Genomic DNA, 13,809 nt, shown 5'->3' with positions numbered 1-13,809 from the left:
GTACAGTGGCCTCAATACGTTGCAAGTGTCAGCTATGGTCAGAGCAGTGTTCTGTGTAGTGAGTGCATTTCGTCGGAGCTGAGTGAATTTGAACGTGGGAAAATTGTAGGTGCTCGCATCGTCAATGCTTCTGTAGCCAAATGAGCCAAAGCGTTTGGTGTTATACTGCATACAGGGAAAGCACAACACGGACGAAAACGATTGTGACAGACAGTCATCAAAGAAGATTGTGATGGCTAATAAGAGGACCACAGCTGCAAAAGTCACTGCAGAAATAAATGTCGCACTCGAGAACCTGCCAGCACAACGAAGGGAGCTTTATAAGAAGAGAATTGCAGGCCGAGCTAGAATTCCAAAACCACTCATCAGTGATGGAAATGCCCGTAACAGTAAAACGTGGTGCCAAAGCCATGAAACCTAGACTACAGAGCAATGGAAGAAAGTCATTGAGTCAGATGAGCGTTTCCAACTTCTGGCCGAGTTTACCGCCTAAGAGAAGGTTGAGTGATGACACGGGCAGCCATATCATGTTATTCCATGGACCCCATGTTAACTCTGCAAGAGCACATTACTGCCAAGGCTTATGTGACCATTTTGGTTGATCAGGTCGCTCCCATGGTAAACTGATTGTTCCCCAACGGTGATGTTATATTCCAAAACGACAGGGCCCCTGTTCACACAACTTGCACCTTCCAAGACTGGTTTTGTGACCATGAAGATCAATTGTCTGGCCACCACAGCCGAGATATCTCAATATTATTGAGCCTTGGTGGTTTACTTTGGAGAGAAGGATGTGTGATCGTTTTCCATAATCGTTTCTATCATCGTTACCTGGACTTGACTCTATATTGCAGGAATAATGGTAAAATATTCCACTGAAAAGTACACAGAATCTTTATTTACCTGTTCTGAGATGATCGGTGTGCTGGCATAAGCTGTCGCCAGTACTCCGATTGGCAAAGAGACTGTGAGAAGATCGATAACAGGCATAGGAGCAAGCCAGCCAATCAGCAGAGAGGCCAAAGACAAACTCGCAAGAAACGTGCCGCCAACCCCCTCTCTACCGCCAGTATTGAGATCGTTGCCGTGAACCAGAGGACCCAGTCAGTCATCCAGTGAATCAACGAGTCGAGTTATCAGTCGCAGCTCAGTGGCAGTCTTAGTCCCAGTTAGCTCAGCATCTAGCTCAGATTCAGTCAGTAACTAGCGACCAGAGTAGTGTACGTAGCGGACTTGTACTTCAGCAGCAGTGAGCCTAACATGGACTGTTATGGAGAGCTTAGCCACAACATCTGGACTATCTTAAGTAGATTCCTGTTTAAGTTAATAAATAACCCTGTTAATATATGTGTGCCGTTGTGTTATAGAAAGAGGATACTGGCCACCAAACAACATCTTCTCCTTGCTTCCCATGGTACAAGCCTACATGAACAATGAAACGACACAAAAAATGGAATCTGTTTTGAATCCTACACTGTATCAGGCATGGTACTATGTTGTGTATTTGGAGTTTCCATTTTTGTCTAACCCCTGTCTGTGGCACTACACTGTGGTGCCCTCTGTGGGTATAGCATTGTACCGCATCTGTCGGTGGACACAGCAGTACTGCCGTAACATTTCTCCCTTTTTGAACTGTCTCTTTTGTTTAGTTTTTAGTATTATGGGAAGTGACCGTCCGCCAGCGCCTGCTGTGTAACGAAGAGTGCGCTGAGAGCAAGCGTCGCTGTGCAGTACAGTGAAAAGTGCATTTTTTTTAACCAGTTGACAAGCAGCAGCACCTAATGCTTACCAGAGACCACTAAGCGGGCGAGCACGCCTACGTCGCAAACTACAGGCGATCAGCTGACGTAATGGCTCTGGGAAATCGATGAATGTTGTTGCTCGAGAACATCGGAAAAAAGTTACTTTCAATTAGGAAAATCAGGCGAAATAGGATCAATACACAGGAATTATACTATGAGAGGAGTCATCTCGGAAAACCTGGCCATTTACCAGTACCCACAGTTAAGGTGACATCACAATTCTTCGACTACACAAGGATCACTATAATTACAAGAACCTGTCTGCTAAATGATTTACTAAGTCCTGTTTCTTATGCGACCAGAAACTTTTAGTGTAAATGAAATTCGAAGGAGGGCTGATTGTGCGTCAATGCTAATCTTGTTCTTTGTTTGTCTGAAACGGACGATCTGGTACCGAATGCTGACTGTAATAGAATACTTACATCAAATAACATTAACAACTCTGACGAACTGTTCATATAGGACAGTTCACATTTTCCTTTATGTATTATGCTACAAGAGTAGAAAAACCAACACCACTAAATGTGGTAAAAGAAATTTCAAGTGCTCTGTGGACATGTTTTCAACCGAAACACATGCCAGATCCGACGAGAAAATACTTTTCCGAAGTTATTACAGGCTATCAGGAGACATAGTAATTGCCAACGGCCTCGTGAGGCCAACTGAAGAGCTACTTAGCAGTAGCGATGCCAGGTCACAAAAACTGACAACGGCCGGGAGAGCGGTTTGTTCACTTCACGCCATTCCACACCGTATCCACTGACGTCATTGTCAGAGGATGACACGGCGGTCGGTCAGTACCGATGTCTGTAAACGGAGTTCAGTTTAGTTTGCTGGCGCTATTGCTGGAAGTAATGTAATTTGAAATCAGATAACAATTATAAAAATTACTTTACTGTATCATTATTTTAGAACAAATGCTAGACACACATTTGCATTGGTGAATGGTGGGAAACACCCGTGTTGTAGCATCTGTCTCCAGAATTGGATAAATATTCCAATGATTCTCTCTCATCCGTAGTAAAACACTCACCTCTTATTTCAACGTTCTGTATCTTGTCCATCAATCGTAGTAAGAGACTCAGATAGAGGCCTATATGCAGTTTGTAAGCTATTTCCTTCGTGGATGAATAACATTTCCTTAGCATACATCTAATGAATCTCCGTCTTATCTCTGCTTTGCATCTTAAGAGGGGTAGGACGTCAAACGGGCCGACTTGGAGCAGGAAAGGCACCACAGGACATTTTAATTTCCACTGTCTATACTTTTACAAATAAATTCATAAAACTTTGTCAGCATGACCAGGAAGGATTCAGAATTTACACTCTTAGCAGTGCAACTTCGGAGATAATAACGAAATAATTTTTTTTTTACATCTGAAATTTCATCATTTTTTTCACTTACTAATGGCTGCATTTGTTGCTATAGGTGCACTTTTCTCCATAAGTAAGAGAGATCCTTCGATGAATTTTGCACAGCATATAAACCATACTGAAAGGTGTACGAAACTCTAGAATTTTCCAAATCTATTCAAACTGTGGTAAAAATTGAGGTAAATAACTATAAAATTTGTTTTTTTCCTAATCATGAAGTTTAAAATATAACGGCTCATCCATTTTTTTCATAAATTAAATAAATTCTAGAGTTTCATACACCTTTAAGTATGCTATGTATGCTGTGCAAAATTCATCGAAGAATCTCTCTAACTTATGAAGAAAAGTGTACTTATAGCAAGAAATGCTGCCATTAGTAAGTGAGAAAAATGAGGAAATTTCACACGTAAAAAAATTTATTTTGTTATGTTTTCGAACTTCCACTGCAATGAGTGTGAATCCGGAATTCTTCCTGTAGATGCTGGCAAAGTTTTATGAATTTATTTGTAAAAGTATAGACACTGGTTATTAAAATGTTCTGTGATGCTTCTCCTGCTACAAGTCGGCCCGTTTGACGTCCTACCCCCCCCCCCCCCCCCCTAAATCAATTAGGACACACACATCTAATATATTTATCGATTATGCCTATGTGTAGTAAAAATCGATAGTTATGTATTCGATCGTTCGTGTTGAGCATCAAAAGTCAGTTTCTGTAACAGGAATTTATTCCAGTGATTTAAATCGTGGCGTTAAATTATGATTCAGTCACTAATGTACATTATTTCTAAAACGCATATCTATCATCGCCATTTTTTTTTCAAATGAGTGAGCAGATGACTTTACAGAAATAGTGATGGTGCCAACACCGAAGAGAATAAATGGCACGAAATTTACGGTTTATACCACAATAAGTTTGAAATGTCATTCGTCAAAAATTTTACTAAGCGAATTGACTAGACGATTGTAATCAAAATGTGAATGACAACTGAACGAAGAATTTTTAGTCTTCAGAATGGGCAAAGGTGCATGAAATGCGGTTCGATCGTTACGAACAACTGGGGAAAAATAACTAGAAAATGGTAGGGAAGTTTGTGCAATTTTTGTTGACTTGGAAAAAAGCCTTTAATGGAGTTCAAAGGATTAAACTTCTGTAAGTGCACAAGAAAATCGGAGTTAAAGAAGATTAATAAGCGATTTATACATCGCACAAGGTGTAAAATTAAGACTAAGAGATGAAACAACAAAAGGAATCACAACTGGGAGACAAGGCTGCTGTCTTTCACGTATGCTATTTAAAGTCAGTTTATATGATTTAGTTAAATGCTGCCCCCAAAAGAAGTGCGGCGTGACATTAGAAGGAAGGTTGGCAAAATATATGAAGTTTGCTGGTGACATGCGACAATGAACAAACAATTAACAATACACAGAATGATTTTTTCGCTCTGCAGTGGAGTGTGTGCTCATATAAAACATCCTAGCATATTAAAACTGTGTGCCCGGCTAGGTCTCGAACCCAGGACCTGAACCTTTCGCTGGCAAGTCCTCTACCAGCTGAGCTGTCCGAGCACGACTCACGATCCGTCCTCACAGTTTTACTTATTTATTTATTTCGATTTGAAAGCGCGTGGATTACTGCTAAGATTTTTTAATTCTTGTGGTAGCTTATTGAAAATGGGTGCAGCAGTATACTGCACACCTTTCTGCACGACAGATAAGGAAATCCGATCCAAATGCAGGTCGGATTATCTGCTGAGTATTAACTGAGTGAATGCTGCTTATTCTTGGGAATAAGCTGATATTGTTAACAAAAAACGACAGTAAAGAATATATATATTGTGAGACCAATGTCAAAACCGCCCAGAGTAGTGAACAGGGGTCGACAAGAGGTTCTCGAAGTTACACCACTTAATTATTGCCTGAACCGCCCGTTTCCGAGCCAAAATTATCCTTTTAGAATGGGGAGAGTTACCGCGAAATATAGTACCATACGACATAAGCCAATGAAACCAAGCAAAGTAGACTAATTTTCTTGTCGAACTATCACTTACTTTAGATACCGTTCGAATTGTAGAAATGGCAGCATTAAGTCTTTGAACAAGATCCTGAACGTGGGCTTTCAACGACAGTTTACTATATATTTGAACACTAGAAATTTGAAATGTTCAGTTTCACTAATCATAACCATTCTTTGAAATTGAAACGTCGGATTTTGTTGAATTATGTGTTAGAAAGTGTAGAAACTGCGTTTTACTGTGATGTAGTATTAGTTTATTTTCTTCAAGCCACGAACTCATGTCATGAACTGCACTGTCTGAAACCGAGCCAATGTTGCACACATCATCCTTTACTACCAAGCTAGTGTCATCTGCAAACAGAATTATTTTAGAGTAACAGGTAATACTAGAGGGCATATCATTTATGCAAATAAGGCACAGGACTCGCCCCAACACTGATCCCTGTGGCACCCCCTATTTGACTATACCCCTCTCAGACCCCACACCACAGCCATTCTCAACGCTGCGAATAATGATCTTTTGCTGTCTACTGTTAAAGTAAGAGGTGAGCCAATTGTGAGCTACTCCACATATTCCGTAATGGTCCAACTTCCGCGCGTACCTCATCTCCTACCTTCCAAACTTCACAAAGTTCTTCTGCATACCTTGAAGGACTAGCCCTTCTGGAAGAAAGAATATTACGGAGACATGACTAAGCCGCCTGTGCGATTCTTTCCAGAAAGTGTTTTTTTTTTTCGCTCTACAGAGGAGTGTGTCCTGGTATGAAACTTCCTGACTGGTTAAAACTATATCTCGGACCGGGTCTCGAAACCAGGATCTTTGCCTTTCGCCTTGGAAAGCAATGGTCCTGAGTTCGAATCTCAGACCGGCACACAGTTTTAATCTGTCAGGTAGTTTCAATTAATAGTAAGTCGACAGAATTGAACATCAGCTGTGAGGAATATAGAATGAAGATAAATGAAAATGAGACTAAGGCAGTGGTTTTTGCAAGTCAATCAAGGAAGATAAAAGTGATCAATTGTGATGAGTTAGTGGAACAAGTTAATAACTTCAGGCATCCAGGATGCATAATTACCAGTAACATGACGTGTAATCAAGAAATACAAACAAGGGCAGCTACTGCAAAATAGGTGTTTTCCAGGTGAAGTATTTTCTGCGGCCAAGTAGACAACTAGTTGAGGAAAGGTTGCTGATGTGTTTTGTGTGGAACGACTTGTGTGTTGCCGAAAAATGGACATTTCGGTAGAGGGAGGATAAATGCTTAGAGGCTTTTGAAATGTAGATCTGGAGCAGAGTGGAAGTTGTGAAGTGGGCAGATAACAAATGAGGCTGTTTTACAGAGAGTGAAGGGGAAAAGACAGTGGACACAAATAACAGGAGGAAAAGAAATTGGCTAGCGCGCTGGGTGAGAAGAATAACAATGGATGCACTAGATGGCGACTGGAAAGAGAACCAGACGTAGAAGAAGATACTAGTTAATTGACGACATCAAGATAAATACATCATACGAAAATGTTAGAAAAAATCCGATGAGAATTGGAAAACGTTGAATTTGGGGTGATAGACCTGCCTAATGGGCAGGACACATCATATGATCATCATTAGATCTACTAAATACATAACTAGTAACTATCAAAAATTTTTCAGATATGAGTATCACCGAATGATTTGATGTGAGAAGCCACAGCTTGGGCTTCTTGTCAAAATGGCATACCTTGGAGATTTTCAGATATGAGCATCACCGAATGAGGTGATGTGAGAAGCCACAGCTTGTGTTTCTTGTCAAAATGGCATACTTTGGAGATTATATATGTTTAACCTCGGTTTACAAGGAAACATGATGGACGTTTTAACATGACATCAGAAAGCTGTCAGTTTTCTGCACATATCAGAACTGCACCAACGTCAGCCTGAAGTTCATGACTTTTCTGTGTCCACAGAGAGTGACAATAATACTCGACGCAATTAAAAAATCATTTGCAAATGAAATACATCAACACTTGTCGTCGTTAATAAATTCTATTAGCTGTTTTTCTGGGTTGGAGAAATTACAAGGAAAAGCCAGGGTTGCACAGCGATTTTCAGTGAATGAAGGAATGTTACGAAACAGTGAAGTTCGAGATAAAGTACTATTTATTGGATATCGTGAAGTGAACACAACGAATAATATTTTTTGATAAAAAAGAACTGACATCTTGGTGAAATGTTCGTTGCAAGTGTCTAGTTGTCAGAAATATGTTTGCGTATACTGACTCCATTCGCCACATATTACGAGATGGAGACAAAGTTTTAATAACACATCGAAAATTGAAGTTATGTTTTTATTTGCTTGCAGGTACATGTCTGCAATACGGGTACAGGTTGAAATCCCCGCGCCACAGTATCGTAGTACTGCGCTATAGGAGCCAAAGAAAAATGACAAAGTGGATTATCGTGCGGAAATTCGTTTTCTGCATTTAAAGCGGAAAAATGCTGCAGCGATCCATGATGAGTTGGCAGACGTCTACAGCAACAATACACTATATACGAAGTGCGATAAAAAGCAACGGCATTTTTTAATTTCGGGAGCTTTATACATCCGATTTTCAAAATTTCTTTATCTCGTTGGTACACATTTTCCTGATGCATGTTTGCATTTTCTGCTGTCTTGAATATTTAGTTTATTGTTGACTGTCGAAAAGATTATATGTGTTTGCGAGTGCTGGACGAATTTTTACTTTCGAAAAAGATGGGTCAAGGAATTTGCATTAAATTTTCCTTGAAAAATGGAATAAATTGAGCATCGCATTCGAAACGTTGCCTGTGGCTTTTGGCGAACTTACTTTGGCGAACGTACTATGAATAAAACAAGAGTTTACGAGTGGTGTAAATGTTTCAAAGAGAGTCGAGAAGACGCTGAAGACGACGACCGCCCTGGAAGACCTAGCGCATCAAGTACTGACGACAAAGTGGAAGACTTAAAGTGAATTGTTCTGGAAAATCGACGAATCATCATAAGAGAGGTTTCTGATGATGACGCTATATCGTTTGGCTCATGCGAAGCAATTTTTTTTTATGTTTTGGGTACGAAACGTGTAACAGCAAAGTTTGTTCCGAAATTGTTGAATTTCGACCAAAATCGACTTCACGTAGACATTGCTCAGGATTTGCTGAATGAAGTCGACAACGGTTCAGAACTTCTAAAGAAGGTTAATACAGGTGATGAAACATAGGTACACGTGTATGATGTCGAAACCAAGGCCATCTTTCTATTCCCAGGGTTGAGTTCCAGAGGGTCTTCCAAGATTGGAAAAAGCGATGGCACAAATGTATTATACCTCAGGGGTATTACTTTTAACGGGACGAAGTTGAGGTTGATGAATAAATAAAGATTCTTTAAGAAAAGAAAAAAAATTACGTGACTTTATGATCGTACCTCGTGTGACACAGTGGTTAGGTGTCGCTCGCGTCTCCAGTGTAGTAAAACGAGTCTGAATGATGCAGAACGAATAGCAGATCATCTGTCTGTGAAGAATCGGGAATCGCAAGGGGAGATGACGCCCTGCTGCTCGCAGACCGGCGCATTAAAAATCGAGGTTATAGTGAAAAACGTGGTTAGTCAGTCATAGATCAGTTTCAGCATCTTGGACGACATTTTGAAAGTGGCTAAGGTCGGCGACCTCTCTCGTCTGAGATTGCTCAATCGCTTTCGAAAAAAACCGCGCGAAGTGAGGCAGCAGCGGATATCTTGCAGTTGCGTCAGGACAGTCCAGGTGACTTCCTTAGCCGCATAATCACCACGAAAGAGTACCAGATGTATCACTGTGACCCCAAGGCAAAGCAGCAAGGGAAGTAGTGAAAACATGTGGGTTCCTCACCTCCAGCAAAGGCTAAGTCCTAACAATCATCGGGCAAAGTGATAGTGTTTTTTAGGTCTTCCATGGTGCGGTTCTAACAGTATACTTGTAAGGGGCAGACTGCCACAGGAGTACAGTAGCGAAACCAGACGAGGCTGCCAGAGGCTGTCAAGTCGAAGCGTCGCGGGAAGCTGTCCAAGCTGTATTTTTACTCCAGCCCATTGTGCACAGGTCAGTCACACATGTAGCTTGTTTGGTCCATTAAATTTTGCCTCGTCCACGTTTTTACACGACATGGCGCACGGTGGGTTCTTCCTCTTTCCTTGATCGATGAAAACGTGGTTTGCAATTCTAGAAAAACGACGAGGTGATTTTCGAGCAGGAACGTTTCCTAAACACCCCAAAAACAACTCTTAGAACCAAGTATGCCATCAAGTCATCCAGCGTTGGGGCAAGTGTGTCGCTTTGAAGGGTGATTATGTAGAGAAGGACTAACACTCTGTTTCACAGTGACAATTTGATTTTTTCAATGAAATGATAATGAAATCAAGACCCTAAGCTGCCGACAGGTGTTGATATACATCAACGGGGACAGTTGAAAACGTGCGCCCCGACCGGGACTCGAACCGAGGATCTCCTGCTTACATGGCAGACGCTCTACCCATCTGAGCCACCGAGGGCACAGAGAATAGTGCGACTGCAGGGATTTATCCCTTGCACGCTCCCCATGAGACCCACATTCCCAACTTAAATGTCCATACACTAGTGCTCCTGCGCATTACATTCATTACTCGCGGCAGACAATCTTACCGAGTCCCTTAAGAGTTCAGGCAATACGTGTGCATCCAGCACAGAAGAAGAAGAAGATCAATGGCCGGTTAGCCTTAACTATACGAAGAACAGACACCATCGGTGACCATGCAGCTCTCTTAGAATGAAACGATAATGAAATCAAGACCCTAAGCTGTCGAGAGGCGTTGATATATATCAACGGGGACAGTTGAAAATGTGTGCCCCGACCGGGACTCGAACCCAGGATCTCCCGCTTACATGGCAGACGCTCTACCCATCTGAGCCACCGAGGGCACAGAGAATAGTGCGACTGCAGGGATTTATCCCTTGCACGCTCCCCATGAGACCCACATTCCCAACTTAAATGTCCATACACTAGTGCTCCTGCGCATTACATTCATTACTCGCGGCAGACAATCTTACCGAGTCCCTTAAGAGTTCAGGCAATACGTGTGCATCCAGCACAGAAGAAGAAGAAGATCAATGGCCGGTTAGCCTTAACTATACGAAGAACAGACACCATCGGTGACCATGCAGCTCTCTTAGAATGAAACGATAATGAAATCAAGACCCTAAGCTGTCGAGAGGCGTTGATATATATCAACGGGGACAGTTGAAAATGTGTGCCCCGACCGGGACTCGAACCCAGGATCTCCCGCTTACATGGCAGACGCTCTACCCATCTGAGCCACCGAGGGCACAGAGAATAGTGCGACTGCAGGGATTTATCCCTTGCACGCTCCCCATGAGACCCACATTCCCAACTTAAATGTCCATACACTAGTGCTCCTGCGCATTACATTCATTACTCGCGGCAGACAATCTTACCGAGTCCCTTAAGAGTTCAGGCAATACATGTGCATCCAGCACAGAAGAAGAAGAAGATCAATGGCCGGTTAGCCTTAACTATACGAAGAACAGACACCATCGGTGACCAAGCAGCTCTCTTAGAATGAAACGATAATGAAATCAAGACCCTAAGCTGTCGAGAGGCGTTGATATATATCAACGGGGACAGTTGAAAATGTGTGCCCCGACCGGGACTCGAACCCAGGATCTCCCGCTTACGTGGCAGACGCTCTACCCATCTGAGCCACCGAGGGCACAGAGAATAGCGCGACTGCAGGGATTTATCGCTTTCACGCTCCCCGTGAGACTCATATTTCCAACTTAATGTCCACACGCTACATTCGTAGTGCCCCTGCCCATTACACTCATTACTCGCGGCAGACAATCTGACCGAGTCCCATAAGTGTTCGGGCAATACGTGTGCATCCGGCACAGAAGAAGAAGGTCAATGGTCGGTTAGCCTTAACTATATGAAGATGGTATCTGTTCTATCGGACATGTCCGAAAGACACGATTTTTTTCAAGGTGACATTTAAAACTTTAGTCTTTCTCTCGTTTATAACGTGAGTGTGGATTTCTGGCAATGAAGGAGACGAAAACAAAAGTGAGAAACTGAATGAACTTCGTGCTAGGCTTACGATTTATTACTCATCGGTTTAATAAAACATTTTTAAATAAACAGACTTTATTAACATTCTGCATCTTTCTCTTCATGTCTACATATCTGTAAACCTCTACCTCCTAAGGGCTCAAATTTGCAGTGGTTAATACGGTGTTACTATGTCGGTGTGTGAGGAACAGCGTTCTGTAACAAAGTCTCGAATGCGAAGAATTCATTCGCACGTGGAGCACCCTCTCCTGCAGATTGACAATACCAGACCATACACACTATGTGATCAAAAGTATCCGGACACCCAGCTGAATATGACTTACAAGTTCGTGGCGCCATCCATCGGTAATGCCGGAATTCAATATGGTGTTGGTTCACCCTTAGCCTTGATGATAGCTTCCACTCTCGCAGGCATACGCTCAATCAGGTGGTGGAAGGTTTCTTGGGGACTGAGCGCCCATTCTTCACTGAGAGCTGCACTGAGGAGAGGTATCGATGTCGGTCGGTGAGGCCTGGCACGAAGTCGGAGTTACAAAACATCCCAAAGGTGTTCTGTAGGATTCAGGTCAGAACTCTGTGCAGCCCAGTCCATTTCAGAGATGTTATTGTCGTGTGACCTCTCCGCCACAGGCCGTGCATTATGAACAGGTGCTCGATCATGTTGAAAGATTCAATCGCCATTCCCAAATTGCTCTTCAACAGTGCGAAGCAAGAATGTGCTTAAAACATCAGTGTAGGCCTCTGCTGTGATAGTGCCTCCAAAACAACAAGGGGTGCAGGCCCCCTTCATTGAAAAACACGACCACACCATAACACCACCGCCTCCGAATTTTACTGTTGGCGCTACCCACGCTGGCAGATGTTCACCTGGCATTCGCCATACCCACACCATGAAATAGGATCGCCACATTGTGTACCGCGATTCTTCACTCCACACAACGTTTTTCCACTGTTCAATCGTCTAATGTTTACGCTACTTACACCAAGCGATGCGTCGTTTGGCATTTACCGGCGTGATGTTTATGAGCTGCCGCTCGACCATGAAATCAAAGTTTTCTCACCTCCCGCCTGGCACAATACTTGCAATGGATCCTCATGCAGTTTGGAATTCCTGTGTGATTGTATGGATAGATGTCGGCGGTCTCTGTCCGTCAACAGAACAGGTCGGCCTGTACGCTTTTGTGCTGTACGTGTCTCTTCACGTTTTTACTGCACTATCACATCTGAATGGAAATCTCGCGCACAGACGTATGACGCAAATGACATCCAAGCACCTGACCACGTTCGAAGTCCGTGAGTCCCGCGGAGCGCCCTATTCTGCTCTCTCACGATGTCTAATGACTACTGAGGTCGCTGATATGGAGTAACTGGCAGTAGGTGATAGTACAAGGCACCTAATATGAAAAATGTATGTTTTTGAAAGTGTCCAGATACTCTTGATCACATAGCGTACGAGTGCTGTCACATCGGCAACGATCCAACGCCTTGTGTCCACTATCATCGATCATCCTCCACACAGTCCCGACTTGACCGGTCTGGTTTTCATCTATTTCCTCAGTTTAAAGAACATCTTCGAGGACTTCGCTTTGATAGTGACGAGGTGAAGTTGTGGCGCCGGCAAGAAGTTCAGACATTCTACAGTGACGTTATCAACAAACTGGTCTTTCGTGGGAGAAATGTGTTCGTCGCCAGGATGACTATGTTGAGAAATAAACATGTAGAGACGAAGAGTAAAAATTTAGAATGTTAATGACGTTTGTTTTATTTTAAAAAACTTTTAAGAGCCCACAGAAAACAATTCAGTTGCATCACTTTCCAGAACGCCCTTGTTTACTATTTATGTTTCTCGTCATTTTAAAAGAAGGTGTGTTAATTTTTGTTCAATGTAAAGTTTAGTTGGATGCTAAACTTTGTGGAGGAGAGAGGGTGGCGGGCATAAGTGTACTGGCTGACGTCTAACGGTCTCAGACTGGTTGGAGACCACTGGTCTATTCTTTGCAGGCGTTACCGTATTTCGTTACAGTTTTCTGACTTTGCGTCTGGCGTTTATACGAAAGTATAGCCACTAAGCCCTAAATATAAATTATTGTTTCTTTATGTTTGTTCTATGCCAGCGGCCACAATTCCTTCGGCCAGCTTATAATACATAAAAATCGAAAATAGGTCATTACAAATGCTGTGTCAGTTGAACAAGTAACGAGCTTTACTTATCTAGGGACTGTTATCGCCAGCTATGAAGTTTTAACCATGGAACTGAAAAACCAAGTGACAAAGGCAGGAAGAGAAGCCGGATGCATCCAAAATATTGTATGGAGAATCAAATTTATCACAATTGAGGGGAAAATAAAAATGTTAAGATACATTATATATGCAGCAGAAACCAGGACGGAATAAAAATAGATACAATAAAAGTTAATGATAGTGGAAATGAAACTGCTAAGACAGATATTAGGATTAACCATATGCGGGGCAAGGGACAAATTAAATAAATTGACGAAGAAAAGAAAAACGAACAGGAAAGATCATGTGAA

The 13,809-nt window shown here is 42.3% G+C and overlaps 3 non-coding genes across 3 annotated transcripts; all 3 read right to left on the bottom strand.

The window, feature by feature from the left end:
- Positions 1-10,038: 10,038 nt before the first annotated feature.
- On the bottom strand, positions 10,039-10,113 carry Trnat-ugu (transfer RNA threonine (anticodon UGU)). The gene has a single exon. It is a non-coding gene; the product is annotated as a tRNA-Thr (tRNA).
- Positions 10,114-10,443: 330 nt separating this feature from the next.
- Positions 10,444-10,518, bottom strand: Trnat-ugu (transfer RNA threonine (anticodon UGU)). The gene has a single exon. It is a non-coding gene; the product is annotated as a tRNA-Thr (tRNA).
- Positions 10,519-10,848: 330 nt separating this feature from the next.
- On the bottom strand, positions 10,849-10,923 carry Trnat-cgu (transfer RNA threonine (anticodon CGU)). Its single transcript has one exon. It is a non-coding gene; the product is annotated as a tRNA-Thr (tRNA).
- Between the last annotated feature and the right edge of the window lie 2,886 nt (positions 10,924-13,809).

The sequence above is a fragment of the Schistocerca gregaria genome, chromosome 2 (assembly GCF_023897955.1).
Source record: "Schistocerca gregaria isolate iqSchGreg1 chromosome 2, iqSchGreg1.2, whole genome shotgun sequence".
Classification (NCBI taxonomy): domain Eukaryota; kingdom Metazoa; phylum Arthropoda; class Insecta; order Orthoptera; family Acrididae; genus Schistocerca; species Schistocerca gregaria.
This window is presented reverse-complemented; position numbering and strand designations above follow the sequence as displayed.